This window comes from Henckelia pumila, chromosome 4, assembly GCF_033568475.1.
Source record: "Henckelia pumila isolate YLH828 chromosome 4, ASM3356847v2, whole genome shotgun sequence".
NCBI lineage: Eukaryota > Viridiplantae > Streptophyta > Magnoliopsida > Lamiales > Gesneriaceae > Henckelia > Henckelia pumila.
In genome coordinates, this window is record NC_133123.1 from 199092928 (window position 1) to 199108472 (window position 15545).

Here is a 15545-nt window from a genome sequence, read left to right on the forward strand (position 1 = left end):
ATATGCAAATCCAAAAATTTATTTCGCTCTCCTATTTATAGAAAGAAGCGCAGCAGATTTCGTGCCATTTTTTTGGTCAATTTGGAAGCACACCATTAGCTGAATTTATGTCCAAGAATCGATCGAAGAGCCATTGTCCAAGGCTGAGTAGATACTGCAACGTTTGAGCATCGAATTCTACACAAGTTTGAGAATTCCAAAGCCTTTTTGTTTGATCATTCCAGCAAGTTTCATTCACATTTGATTAAAGAAAAACAAGTAATTAGGCTTATATATATGTTTTAAAATAATGATGTTCTTGTTTTTGAAAACTCGATCGTACATTACTCGTTCCATGTTCTTTGATTTTGTTTCATGTTTTGTTAATGATTCCTCTGTTACGCTATGAGATTCTGAAAATGCACTGTTAGGATTCAAATTAAGAAGTGGTAAGAAAATTTCCAAAAAACATAATAATATATGATAAGGCCCTGATGAGGTGGGTTATTATAACCGATTAAGGTCTCGTCCCCTTAGAGGAGTAAAAATTAGGGACTGATAATAATATCATGATTAACGAGATGAATAATAATGTCATGTATAAGTTATGTTTCAGTTATGATATGTCTTAATTCTTTGTTTCAAATTCTGTTTGTCTCCTGTCTTGACTCCTGTTGCGACATGTTCTGGAACATGTCTCCTTTTGAATTTGTATCATGTATATATATTTTATATTTGTGTGTATGATTGGCCCTCACTCGGAGTGTTTTCCAAAACACTCACCTCATTACTTCCCTTCCCAGATACGGGCAAAGATCAGTTGGAAGATGATGCACAACACACATTTTAGGGTTGGTGATCAAGTTCAAGATATGAAAATTCAAGTAGATATTCCACTTTTATTTCTTACTAAGTTATCGCTTCCTCACTTGTGTTTTTTTTTGTAAAAATATATAGTTATGGTTTATCAAGCACACATCTCTGCAACCAAGTTTGGTTCTATCAATTTTTTTACATTCTAAATTATTTTTGACAGGAAAAAATGACATTTTTGTCTTGTAATGCGTACATATTTAAATTTTTTGTTATGTTATAAGTCAATTCATGATCTTAGGGCCCGTTTGGTACTAGGGATTAACTAATATTGTGATTGATTTGACTGGTTTAACCAGTGTTTGGTTGGATTTTTAACAATTGTGCTCAATCTATTCTCCAAAGGAAAAACCCATATTAATTGAACGAAAATAAACCTTGTTACGCCTTAAACGCATATAAATCTCGTGTTATGAGATTAATGTTTTTAATGCATTAAAAAGTCTCATAATTTTATGTTTTGATGATTACAAAACTCGGTTAATTGTTACTAACCATTTAAAGTGAGATTTTTCAGATTAGATTTATTGACAAATAAATTCTTGAAAGCTATTTTGAAGCTATAAATGTATTTATGAAGTCTCATATTGCTCATATAATGGACACAATGTTATGTGGATGATATGGAACATTGTTATGAGGATATGAAGAAAAGGACAAGAAGAAGCCAAATTATGGAGCAGCAACTTCCGAAAATTACTGGGAATTTTCTATGTATTAAATCCGATCTCCACCGGTAATAATCCAGATAAGGAAGTGTTAAATCTTCTGTCCAAATTTGAGAGCAAGCCAACAGCTATATTTAGAGATATGATTTTTTCAATTATGCCCCGCACAGTACCTACTTCTGCAAGGAGCAAAAAGATGAAGAAGCAATTTCAAAAATTTACTGGAAACTTTTGATGCAACAAAATCCAATCTCCACCTGTCATAGTCAAGATCAGGATGTTTTCAAACTTATATCAAAATTTCATATCAATCCAACGGCTAGATGTGGAGTTATGATTTTTCCACAAACGTTGCGCAGTACCTATTTCTGCAGAACATGAAGCGAACCATGAAGATTCAACTTCAAAAAATAACTGGGAATGATTGAGACATTCAAATCAAATTTCCACCAATCAGATTCAATTTTAGGATGTTATAATCTTTTTTTTAAATTTTAGATCAATTCAACAGATGTATTGGGAGATATGAATTTTTCAAATGTGTCACGCATAAGAAGAAGCGAAAACATGATGAAGCGACTTCCAAAAATTACTGGAAATGTTTGAATCGTTCAAATCAAATCTCCACCGTTCAGAATAAATATTAGATTTTTTAAAGCTTCAGGAAAAAGTTCAGATCCATCCAACGGTTAGAATGTGAGATATGATTTTTCCACAAAATCCGCTCAGTGCTGGGTGAAAGCAGGCAGCGGCGCCGAACACTTTTTTGCCTACTCCTTGACTTTCCAACACACGCTCATGTTGGGAGAACGCGGCGATCAGATCAATTAGGATTGATACCCGGTGCAGCGGAAGTTTAAAATTTTTATATGGAACGATTCCATAATGGGTATCAACCTTACGATTAAATTGTGTGTGTAAAAATTAAATAACGATTATAAAATTTTTACCTTTAATCTCGAATCGAGATTTTGGACACCAACAAATTTCTCTGCTCTTGTTGTATATCCCTGGAACTGATGGACGAACTATTCTTCAATCAGGTCCACGAACGGATATTTAATCCCTCTGATAGATTGCACTAGAAAATCTATCAGAAGTTTTTACGAAGAGATTAACGAATTTGATCCGTTAAACCAGACTGTAATTCAAAATTCACAGGCTGGATTTTTCGAGCAGAGGGAGGGAGGGGGCGGCCACTTATTAAAAAACGCAGCTAGGGTTTTAAAAATATTTTGTGACCTGTTGTGTGTAATTTCTGTACTGCAATAACTTATTTATAATGTAGGCCACTAACAGCTTAGGGCCCATTAGTCATAAGTTCAAGCCCGACAAGCAAAGCCCGCATGTTCAGAAATTAATATAAAATTCATCGTGACTCCGATTGATAAACCGATTTCACCAATGTGCACAGAAACCATTTATGCACCTTTTAAAGTCAAGATAAATTTTTCTGAATCCGAATTCAGTGATTTCCAAAAATGCCCATCCCTATGTCATTTTAGGAAATCTTACTCCTCTACTCTTAATTAAGAAGTCCAACTTCTTTGTTCATTAAATTTAACTCTTTAAATTTAACTATCTCAACGGGGATTAAAAATCCATTACACTGTGTGACCCTCAATGGTTCAGGGATACAGCTAGCCGTGGGCTCACAACTCCTTGTGACTCGGAACAACAATTTCCGACTTGCCCATCGAATCATGGTAAGAGCGTCTAGCAACATCGCCCCATGATTCCCTAGGTATCACTGATAGTGCCTACAAGAACCAATAGATTTTGGTTAGCATACAGTACGGTCCCTTCATCCATATATCCTGATCGAATCAACAACCATTGGTATATCGAGAGTCGCTCGAGATTCGATAACTATGCAATACATCTTGAAGATCAAATAGTGACATCGCATGTGCTACTAAGAAACCATTTCTTAAATCACATCATGTACTCTGGCCAGAGATTCGTCACACTAATATCTCCTCAGATCGCATAGGATATCCACACTCGCAAGTATGTGGTGAATCCTTGACAACAATGCATCGACTCCTATATGTGTTGTAACTGTACCCAATCCCGACACCTGATGACCCCACTAGAGTCAGTAAACGAGTCAAAGCACAGTACTAGCATATAGAGTCTCAATGATGTTTCAAGTAATAAGGACTAATGGTGTACAACCAAAACCGCGGAATTTATCCACTCGATAAGTGATAACCACTTGGAAAGTCCGGATAGGGTAGTTCGATCATTCATCATATGAATATCCATTTGCATGCTTCGAACATCTCTATGTTCCTTACCAATGAAACGTGGTACTCCGCATCGCAAATGCTAGTCTCAAACTCGAGCAATCCTTATCCTTATTATCGGACGGCTCAATCGACTAGGAACAATTTAGAATATACAGTGACTATAAGATGTGTTTCATGATAGACATCTCCATGTTCTACCACATCTTACATACACTATAGTATATTCAAGGTCTTTATCAAAACAACAATAGTATATCACAATATAACAATATGAAGAAAGATAAAGTCATTGCCATTAATAAAAGTGTAAATTATATTAAACAAAAGATTGTTTATACAAAGAGTCATCAAAGCTCTTAGCCACAAGTTGGCTCACCGGGCACCCACTCTTTCAATCTCCCACTTGCCCTAAAGCCAACTAGTCATACTACGTAGACCCATTGCTTCGCGATGTTTGTCAAATAATGGTCCTGGCAAGGGCTTAGTAAGTGGATCAGCGATATTGTCTGCAGAGGCCACTCCTTCGACAGTTATGTCTCCTCTTTCCACAATCTCCCGGATGATGTGGTATTTCCTCACTACGTGTTTGGATCTTTGATGAGACCTTGGTTCCTTTGCCTGAGCAACGGCACCCGTGTTGTCACAGTACACCGGGACTGGACCAAAAACTTCAGGAATGATGCCCAACTCTTGGACGAAATTCCTCATCCAAACGGCCTCTTTAGCAGCAGCTGATGCTGCAATGTATTCTGCTTCAGTGGTGGAATCCGCTGTGGTGTCCTGCTTGGAACTCTTCCAAGAGACAGCACCGCCATTGAGCATGAACACAAATCCAGAGGTTGACTTCGAGTCATCCACGTCACTTTGGAAGCTAGAGTCGGTATAGCCTTCCAATTTTAGTTCTCTTCCTCCATATACCATGAACATATTCTTAGTCCTTCGTAAGTACTTAAGAATGTCCTTCACGGCTTTCCAATGCATTTGACCGGGATTAGCTTGATATCTGCTCGTGACACTCAGAGCAAATGCTACATCCGGTCTGGTAGATATTATCCCATACATGATACTACCTATGGCTGACGCATATGGTACATGTGTCATTTTCTCTATCTCTTCATCCGTCTTGGGACACATAGACTTGGATAGAGAAACTCCATGACACATGGGTAGATGTCCTCTCTTGGACCCATCCATTGAAAACCGTTTCAATATGGTGTCGATGTAGGTTGATTGAGTGAGTCCTATCATTCTATTAGATCTATCTCTATAGATCTGTATCCCAAGAATATAGGATGCCTCACCCAAATCCTTCATCGAGAATCTACCTGATAACCATATCTTCGTTGACTGCAACATCCCTACGTCATTCCCAATGAGTAGGATGTCATCAACATAAAGTACTAAGAATGTCACCGCATCCTTAACTACTTTCTTGTACACGCATGGTTCCTCCGGGTTCTTGATGAAACCAAAATCCTTTATTGTTTCATCAAATTTCTGGTTCCAACTTCTTGATGCTTGTTTTAGACCATAAATTGATCTCTGAAGCTTGCATACCTTATGCTCGCTTCCCATTGATGTGTACCCCTCAGGCTGCTTCATATAGATTTCTTCCTTAATGTCTCCATTAAGAAAAGCAGTCTTCACATCCATTTGCCATATCTCATAGTCATACCATGCAGCTATGGCAATAAGAATTCTTATGGACTTGAACATTGCAACTGGTGAAAAGGTTTCATCATAGTCAACTCCTTGTCTTTGAGTATAACCTTTTGCCACCAATCGTGCCTTGTAGGTCAATACCTTACCATCAGGCCCAAGCTTTCTCTTGTAGATCCATTTACACCCTATTGGAACAATTCCATCGGGAGGATCTACTAAAGACCAAACTTGGTTTGTATGCATCGAATCTATTTCCGACTGCATAGCTTCAAGCCATAAATTTGAATCCGCATCAGAAATTGCTTCCTTGAAGTTTCTTGGATCACATCCAACATCGGGTTCATCTTGATCCCCTTCAAGAAGAAGACCATATCGAATAGGAGGTCTAGAAGTCCTCTCGGATCTTCTAGGTACAGGCGTGTCTATCAATGGTTCCTGAGGTGTAGGATCGTTATTTTGTATTTCGGGTTCTTCTCGAATTTCTTCGAGTTCCATCATCTCGCCTTTCTTATCCAATAAGAACTCCTTCTCCAAGAAGGTGGCATTCCTTGAAACAAACACCTTTGTTTCAGCAGGATAATAGAAATAATATCCGATTGAATTCTTCGGATACCCTACAAAATAACATAAGCTGGATCGACTATCCAACTTATCTCCCACTGTCCGCTTCACGTAAGCAGGACATCCCCAAATCCTCAAGTACGAATACTTAGGAGCTTTGCCATTCCATAACTCGTATGGTGTTTTGTCCACTGCTTTAGTGTGGACGTTGTTCAACAACAATACCGTCGTTTCAAGCGCATAGCCCCAAAACGAAGGTGGAAGCTCAGTGAAGCTCATCATGGACCGAACCATGTCCAACAAAGTTCGATTACGACGCTCCGATACACCATTAAGCTGTGGTGTCATAGGAGGAGTCCACTGAGAGAGAATCCCATTCTCTTTTAGATAGTCCAAAAACTCGGTACTTAAGTATTCTCCACCTCGATCGGATCGAAGTTCTTTAATACTTTTACCTAGCTTGTTTTCTACTTCAGCCTTGAATTCTTTGAACTTTTCAAATGCTTCAGACTTATATTTCATTAAACCCATACCTCGAATAATCATCAGTAAAGGTAATGAAGTAGGTGTGACCATATTGAGTACCAACTCTAAATGGACCACAAACATCTGTATGGATCAAATCCAACAGATTTTGACTACGCTCAGGTTTCCCCTTAAAAGGATATTTAGTCATTTTTCCTTTCAGGCAGGATTCACAAGTAGGTAGAGAGTTAATATCAGACATATCAAACATGCCCTCTCCCACTAGCTTGTTCATCCTCCTTGAGGAAATATGACCTAGCCTAGCGTGCCAAAGGTTTGCCGGGTTTTGGCTATCGATTTTCCTTTTGTTTGTTGTTGCCGGTTTATCAACATAATTTATTGGAACGTCTTTTAGTTTTAAGTTGTATAGATCGTTTTCAAGTTGTCCATTTCCAATCAAACATTCATTCTTATAAATATTGCAAATCCCATTCACAAAATTGCAAGAATAACCATCTCTATCAAGCATAGAAACAGAAATAATGTTTTTAATCAAATCCGGAACAAATAAAACATCTCTTAAAAGTAACTTAAAACCGTTCTGCAAAATTAAATAAACATCTCCCACGGCTTTAGCTTCAACTCTGGAACCATTTCCGAGCCTCAGCTGGGTCTCACCCATTCTAAGCCTGCGACTTCTTGTCATCACCTGCAAATCATTGCAAATGTGAGATCCACATCCGGTATCCAATACCCAAGAAGTAGTATTAAGTGAAACATTTATTTCAATATAGAACATACCTTCGCAGTTCGCAACTGCTCTAGATATTACTTGCAGTTACGCTTCCAATGACCGGGCTTCTTGCAGTAATGGCAAACATCCTTGGATTTTTCCATGTTTGAAGCCTTTGTCTTGTACTTCTTCTCGGGTTCGATTTTCTTGGGTGGGGCAGAACGTTTCTTGCCCTTTGTACTTGGCCCCTTCTTAACAGAAGAAGAGGAGCCCACCAAGAAAGCCGGTTTATCCTTCTTTAATGTGGATTCATATGTCACAAGCATATTGACCATCTCTTCAAGGGAGGCCTCTATCTTGTTCATATTGAAATTCACCACAAATCCGTCAAACGAAGAAGGAAGAGACAGAAGTAGTAAGTCCACGTTGAGTTCATGCTCCAACACCAAATCAAGGGTTACCAACTTCTGTATGAGCCAAATCACTCGTACCCCATGATCACGGACCGAAGTCCCTTCACGCATGCGACACGTCATTGGCTCCTTTACAGTAGCGAACCTTTCAGCCCTCGATTGAGCCCCAAAAAGTTCCTTGAGTTGTACGTGAATGTCAGCAGCATTCACGGTGTTCTCAAATCGCCTCTGGAGTTCATCAGACATCGAGGCTTGCATATAGCATTTGGTCTTGATATCATGGTCCCACCATGTATCAAGTTTGGCTAACTCTTCCGGACTTACGTCAGCTGGTGCTTCCTTCGGAGGAGATTTTTCTAACACGTAGAGCATCTTCTCCGAAGTCAAGACAATCTTCAACTTACGGAACCATTCCGTATAGTTTGCGCCAGTCAACTTATTTTGTTCGAGGATCGAGAAAAGTGGATTACGCGAATTCATCTTATGAAATACTGAAAAGAAACAGACAAATATCAGTGATTGTTTAAGCAATTTACTAAGACAAAAAATAGGCGATATTTATTTTATGAATCTCACTCCCACTATTTTAACGATTTCACTACCCTCTAGTGAAAACGGGAAACTGTTTTCCTTAGTGAAAACATGGAGTCCAATTGACAATCTATGGTCCCGAATAATATCAGCCAACCATAATTTCAAAAGGTAGAGCCCAATTGCTTCCAAAGCAACCTCCATGTTTTTACCTCATGTCCAATAAGGGCCCAATAATATGACGCCGTTTATTGTGACATGTCAAGATGACCCATCAATATTAAGTTGTGATGGACGGTCGCCATGTGGATCCCTCAATAATATGTGCCGATCCCATGGGAGTTCCACCCAACTTACAACATGTGTCGATCCAATGTACAGATTTCCGACGAACGGGCCCCCCCAATAATATGAGCCGGACCGTATCCGCGGGTAGCATCTCATACATTGATCGTTGATGGAAGGTAGGAACATTTAAACAAATTTAAATTTCCTTTATTTATCTTGATATCAATTTTAAATCATATTTAAAATGAGGGATTTTAATTATAAAAATTTGTCTCATCATTTTTAAAATTTTGTATGCTTGCCGGATTCACACAATTATGTCTAAAACATGCATACAACAACAATAATATCACATATTATATGGGATGATCGATTCCATTTCTAATCGATCTGTGGTTGCCAATCACGAGTCTTAGTCCAATCCTAGGTAATATGCAGTATGCAATGCAATCCTATTACATTTGCTTCCAATTTACATTTCTTCTGTCTTTATTGTCTGCTGGGCCCACCTCCATCTTCAAATCTTGATCTCCCACTAAATCTAATGTATTTACAATAAATAACAATGACAAGTATGGGATACATTTTAAGGGGTGGGAACGGGCCATAAACCAAGCCCACTTTTATTACATATGACAATTCATATTGGACCATAAACCAGACCCATTAATAAAACCAACAACAATAAAAACAAATGTAAATTCCTAACATACACTTACAAAATTGGTCATGGCAATCGATCATCCTTATCCAATAACATTTAATTCAAAATTAATTTATTGGATAACATGCAATGGCAATTTAAATTTAAAAGGATAAAATCATATTTCATATATAAAATCTTATTTTACATACAAAATCATATTTTATCTTTTTATCAAATAAAATCATATTTTATCTATAAAATCCAATTTTATACATAAAATCATATTTTACTCAATATATCTATAAGATCATATCTTATCATCAATTGTACCAAAAATAATTAATTTCAAAATTCAATTTAACGGATAAAATATTTAAATTTTCCAAAAATTCAAATTTATCCAAAAATCAATTTTAAAATTTTCGGACTCGAACAATTCGATCCGACGCCTCGTGGACCAATCAAAAACAATTTTCGATCGGACCAAAAATAGAATTTTAACATATTAAAATTTAATTTAAAAATTAAAAAATTAATTTTTCCGCGGGCCGCCCGGGACGCGGCGATCAGATCAATTAGGATTGATACCCGGTGCAGCGGAAGTTTAAAATTTTTATATGGAACGATTCCATAATGGGTATCAACCTTACGATTAAATTGTGTGTGTAAAAATTAAATAACGATTATAAAATTTTTACCTTTAATCTCGAATCGAGATTTTGGACACCAACAGATTTCTCTGCTCTTGTTGTATATCCCTGGAACTAATGGACGAACTGTTCTTCAATCAGGTCCACGAATGGATATTTAATCCCTCTGATAGATTGCACTAGAAAATCTATCAGAAGTTTCTACAAAGAGATTAACGAATTTAATCCGTTAAACCAGACTGTAATTCAAAATTCACAGGCTGGATTTTTCGAGCAGAGGGAGGGAGGGGGCGGCCACTTATTAAAAAACGCAGCTAGGGTTTTAAAAATATTTTGTGACCTGTTGTGTGTAATTTCTGTACTGCAATAACTTATTTATAATGTAGGCCACTAACAGCTTAGGGCCCATTAGTCATAAGTTCAAGCCCGACAAGCAAAGCCCGCATGTTCAGAAATTAATATAAAATTCATCGTGACTCCGATTGATAAACCGATTTCACCAATGTGCACAGAAACCATTTCTGTACCTTTTAAAGTCAAGATAAATTTTTCTGAATCCGAATTCAGTGATTTCCAAAAATGCCCATCCCTATGTCATTTTAGGAAATCTTACTCCTCTACTCTTAATTAAGAAGTCCAACTTCTTTGTTCATTAAATTTAACTCTTTAAATTTAACTATCTCAACGGGGATTAAAAATCCATTACACTGTGTGACCCTCAATGGTTCAGGGATACAGCTAGCCGTGGGCTCACAACTCCTTGTGACTCGGAACAACAATTTCCGACTTGCCCATCGAATCATGGTAAGAGCGTCTAGCAACATCACCCCATGATTCCCTAGGTATCACTGATAGTGCCTACAAGAACCAATAGATTTTGGTTAGCGTACAGTACGGTCCCTTCATCCATATATCCCGATCGAATCAACAACCATTGGTATATCGAGAGTCGCTCGAGATTCGATAACTATGCAATACATCTTAAATCACATCATGTACTCTGGCCAGAGATTCGTCACACTAATATCTCCTCAGATCGCATAGGATATCCACACTCGCAAGTATGTGGTGAATCCTTGACAACAATGCATCGACTCCTATATGTGTTGTAACTGTACCCAATCCCGACACCTGATGACCCCACTAGAGTCGGTAAACGAGTCAAAGCACAGTACTAGCATATAGAGTCTCAATGATGTTTCAAGTAATAAGGACTAATGGTGTACAACCAAAACCGCGGACTTTATCCACTCGATAAGTGATAACCACTTGGAAAGTCCGGATAGGGTAGTTCGATCATTCATCATATGAATATCCATTTGCATGCTTCGAACATCTCTATGTTCCTTACCAATGAAACGTGGTACTCCGCATCGCAAATGCTAGTCTCAAACTCGAGCGATCCTTATCCTTATTATCGGACGGCTCAATCGACTAGGAACAGTTTAGAATATACAGTGACTATAAGATGTGTTTCATGATAGACATCTCCATGTTCTACCACATCTTACATACACTATAGTATATTCAAGGTCTTTATCAAAACAAAAATAGTATATCACAATATAACAATATGAAGAAAGATAAAGTCATTGCCATTAATAAAAGTGTAAATTATATTAAACAAAAGATTGTTTATACAAAGAGTCATCAAAGCCCTTAGCCACAAGTTGGCTCACCGGGCACCCACTCTTTCAGCTCCATGCACTCAAATCAGATTCAAATCCTTACCAACTATAAATATAGTCTTTCCAAGGTCATTTGTAGACATCCCAACTCATCTCTTCTATCCTTTGCAAGCAATCTTCTCTCTATCAAAGTGTTTGTGTGATATATTCTAATATTTGAGAGTGTTTGTAAAAATAGTTTGTGATTTGGTTGTGCTATTGTTGTAAACACTTGAGTGTGAAGCCAAGTGTGTTGTGCTATCGTTGTAAACACTTGAGTGTGAAGCCAAGTGTGTTGTGTTGAGGCTATCCTTGGAGCCCTTAAGGCCAAGTGTTCGAGTTCTATCGATGCGGTGATTGTGTTGAGTTGTACGGCTATCCTTGGAGCCATCAAGGCCAAGACGTTGAAGTGCTAGTGGATCATTGGTTAATCGATCTTAACCAAGAAGGGGAGACGTAGGCGATTTATCGTCGAACTTCCATAAACATATCCTATCTCATTTATCGCTTTATTTATTTTACGCATTTATTTACCGTATTTATTTTTGATTGCTTTAAGTCTTCCGCTTGCGTATTTGCATAATCGCTTTAAATTGCTAAAGTTGCCAATAGAACCTAAATCCCCCCCATTAGGTTCTAACAAGTGGTATCAGAGCCACTTTTTTTGAAAAATTTTCAAAAGGTTCTAAATGGAAAATCTAGCGAGCGATTATGCTCAAGGGCAATCAACCAATCGTCCTCCTCTTTTCAACGGCATAAACTACGGATATTGGAAAAATCGAATGTCCCTATATATCAAATCCGTAGACTATGACCTTTGAAAAGTAACTGTGAAAGGTCCTTACATACCTACAAAAGAGGTTGAGGGAGTCAAAATGCCTAAGGGAATGGATGACTTTTCAAAGGAGGACATGAAATTAATATCTCAAAATGTAAAAGCTATGAATATTTTGCATTGTTCTCTAGATATGAACGAGTACAACCGGATCTCGATGTGCTCATCCGCAAAAGAGATTTGGGACAAATTGGAGATATGCCACGAGGGAACCAATCAAGTCAACGAGACAAAGATCGATCTACTAAAACTCAAACATGAGACCTTTGAGATGTAATCCAATGAAGACGTAGATACAATGTTCCGAACGCTTTCTCAAATCATCAATGAGCTAGCCCAACTTGGAGAACAATATCCAACCAAGCAAGTGTTGGAACAGGCATTCTCTGATCACACGGATGTGATACCCAGAGCAGCGGAAGTTTAAAAATTTTATTTTTCGATATGGAACGATTCCATATCGTGGGTATCAAATCCAAACAATTAAAATCTTGCAAGTAAAAATATAAATTCACAATTAAATATTTTTACCTCTTCAAGCTAAGGCTTGATTATGGACTCCAACAGAATTTAATCTGCTCTTCTTATAAATCCCGGGAACCGATAACTTGCTCGATCAATCTCCGGAATTAGGTCCACGAATAGAAAACAGAAACCCTCTGATTGATTGCACTAGAAATCAATCAGATGTTTATCGTAGAGAATAAACAGATTTGATCTGTCAATTCAGAATGTAATTTTTCAGAAAAATCACAGACTGAATTTTCTCAAAAGGGACAAGAGGAATTCGAAATTCCCCTAAGAAATATATAGTATGTTTTTTGAAAATTGATTGATTAAAAAGGTTATTATTTTCGAAACCTACACACATATATATATATATATATATATAATTTCTAGACTAGATTAAGTTATAATTGTATTAGGACACTAACTCCTTAGGGCCCACAATCTATAACTTAAGCCCAACAAGCCAAGCCCGTTATTATAGAAATTAATATAAAATTCATCATTACTCCGATTGATAAACCGATTTCACCAATGTGCACAGAAACCATTTCTGCACCTTTTAAAGTCAAGATAATTTTTCTGAATTCGAATTCAGTGATTTCCAAAAATGTCCATCCCTATGTCATTTTAGGAAATTCCACTCCTTTTAGTTAAGAAGTCCAACTTCTCTTTCATTAAATTTAACTCTTTAAATTTAACTATCTCAACGGGGTTTAGTAATCCATTACTTGTGTGACCCTCAATGGTTCAGGGATACAGCTAGCCGTGGGCTCACAACTCCTTGTGACTCGGAACAACGATTTCCGACTTACCCAACGAATCATGGTAAGAGCGTCTAGCAACATCGCCCCATGATTCCCTAGGTATCACTGATAGTGCCTGCAAGAACCAGTAAGTTTTGGTTAGCGTACAGTACTGTCCCTTCATCCATATATCGCGATCGAATCAACAACCATTGGTGCATCGAGAGTCGTTCGAAATTCGATAACTATGCAATGCATCTTGAAGATCAAATAGTGACATCGCATGTGCTACTAGGAAACCGAGTAACCTAAAACACATCATGTACTCTGGCCAGAGATTCGTCACACTAATATCTCCTCAGATCGCATAGGATATCCACACTCGCAAGTATGTGGTGAATCCTTGACAACAAAGCATCGACTCCTATATGTGTCGTAACTGTATCCAATCCCGACACCTGATGACCCCAATAGAGTCGGTAAACGAGTCAAAGTACAGTACTAGCATATAGAGTCTCAATGATGTTTCAAGTAGTAAGGACTAATGGTGTAAAACCAAAACCGTGGACTTATCCACTCAAATAATAATAACCACTTGGAAAGTCTGAATAGGATAGTTCGATCATTCATCATATGAATATCCATTTGCATGCTTTGAACATCTCCATGTCCATTACCAATAAAACGTGGTACTTGGCATCACAAATGCTAGTCTCAATCTCGAGCGATCCTTATCCTTATTAGCGGACGGCTCAATTGACTAGGAATTATTTAGAATATATAGTGACTATAAGATGTGTTTCATAATAGTGATCTCTCTTTATTCACTATCTCATCTTACTTACACTATAGTATATTCAAGGTCTTTATCAAAACAACAATAGTATATCACAATATAACAATATGAAGTAAGACAAAGAAAATGCCATTAATGAATGTAAATTATATTAAACAAAGATTGTTTATACATAGAGTCATAAAAGCCCTTAGCCACAAGTTGGCTAACCGGGCACCCACTCTTTCAGCAAGTGTGGAGGAGAGCTCTACACACCCTACCCAAGGAGTGGGATGCCAAGAGAACGGCCATAATTGAATCCAACAAAGGCGACACCGCATCCTATGATCTTGATCAATTTCATGGGACCCTTAAAACCCATGAGTTAGAAGTATCTACAAGGAAAGAATCAAAGAGGGAGGATGAAAAGACCAAGGCAAAGGGGATTGCCTTATCCACCCAAGTCGAAGGAGAAGATGATGATGATATGGCACTCTTCGCAAGAAAATTCAAAAGATTTATGCGAGGAAACAACTTCAAAAAGAAGACGGACAAGGAAGTAACATGCTACAACTATCAACAACATGCTATAACATCCTTAACTACTTTCTTGTACACGCATGGTTCCTCCGGGTTTTTGATGAAACCAAAGTCCATTATTGTTTCATCAAATTTCTGGTTCCAACTTCTTGATGCTTGTTTGAGACCATAAATTGATCTCTGAAGCTTGCATACCTTATGCTCGCTTCCCATGGATGTGAATCCCTCGGGCTGCATCATATAGATTTCTTCCTTAATGTTTCCATTAAGAAATGCAGTCTTCACATCCATTTTCCATATCTCATAGTCATACCATGCTGCTATGGCAATAAGGATTCTTATGGACTTGAACATTGCGACTGGTGAAAAGGTTTCATCATAGTCAACTCCTTGTCTTTGAGTATAACCTTTTGCTACCAATCGTGCCTTGTAGGTGAGTACCTTACCATCAGGCCCAAGTTTTCTCTTGTAGATCCATTTACATCCTATTGGAACAATTCCATCGGAAGGATCTACTAAAGACCAAACTTGGTTTGTATGCATCGAGTCTATTTACGACTGCATAGCATCAAGCCATAAATTCGAATCCGCATCAGAAATTGCTTCCTTAAAGTTTCTTGGATCATATCCAATGTCGGGTTCACTTTGATCCCCTTCAAGAAGAAGACCATATCGAATAGGAGGTCTAGAAGTCTTCTCGGATCTCCTAGATGTAGGCGTGTCCACTGAAGGTTCTTGAGGTGTGGGATCGTTA